Here is a 1,106-nt window from a genome sequence, read left to right as displayed (position 1 = left end):
AGGGACCACACTGACAGAGCAAAAAGCAAAAGGTGAAACTCGGAGGCTGCTTCAGCCTCGCGTTTAAAAACTGTTACATGTGTGTCTTTATAAGATTGCCTGGTAGGACCGTGCCATCTTAACCACCCCCCCGCTATTGCTGGTTGGCAGAGCAGTAAAGTGCTGGTGCAGAGTCCTGTGCACCAGTCCCACCACCCCTCCTTCACACCGCTGTCCTACCTACAGGAATTTAATATTTTTAAAGTTTTACAATACTGTATATTCAAAGATTTGTTTAATTAATATGCAATAAATGCTTAGAAATTTTAGTTTTATTCCTTAATTGGTAAATATGGTTAACTATGAAATATATTTCCTGCCTCTAGTGAATGTCCTTTCTATAATGATTAATTTGAAAGTAATCTGTGCTCTGTACATTTGTTTTCAATTGCACTGTTTTTAAAGAAAATGTAGAGAAGCAGCAAAAAAGCCAAGTGAGTTCCTGGTCAGACCATACTAACTATTTAGGGGCAGCTTTTGACTGAGTCAAGAGCCCAGGAAGGCCATCTGTTGCTTTAATCTGCACTCACTGAAGGCGTTTCTTACCGTGTACTACAGTTTGTGGTAGGCCATATCCCATTCCTTTCTGGCTCTTCAGAAACTTGAATACTTAAGCTTGTACATGATCTTGTGTTTTGCTATCCTTTTTACTGTAAAATGTAAATATTTTAAGGGATATTTTGATTCTCAATATGATAAAAGAATTTCTCACCTACTTTGTGTGTGTGATTTGAAATTCAGTAGTAAAAGAGATTCTTTAAAGCTTCTTTTCCTCGAGACACTATTCTTTTACTCAGTCACGAGTCTGTACACACTGTCTGTACACACTGTCAGACACTGCCTAAGAGAGGAGTGGTTGTTCTTACATCTTAGATGATGCACGTCTAAAGAGGCCAGTGCTTAAAGCTGCTAGCAGGAAGCTTTGCCTTTGTCACGCACTTAGTTGCTATTATGTTTCTGAAAACTTATATATGATTAAACTTTGTTATACAGACTCAGTAATCATTGTAAAACTGCAGAACTTCTAAGTGATGTATTTTGATTTTTTTTTTTTTTTTTTTTTTTTT

This window comes from Mastomys coucha, unplaced genomic scaffold (genome assembly GCF_008632895.1).
Source record: "Mastomys coucha isolate ucsf_1 unplaced genomic scaffold, UCSF_Mcou_1 pScaffold14, whole genome shotgun sequence".
Lineage (NCBI taxonomy): Eukaryota > Metazoa > Chordata > Mammalia > Rodentia > Muridae > Mastomys > Mastomys coucha.
Note: the sequence above shows the minus strand (reverse complement) of the source record.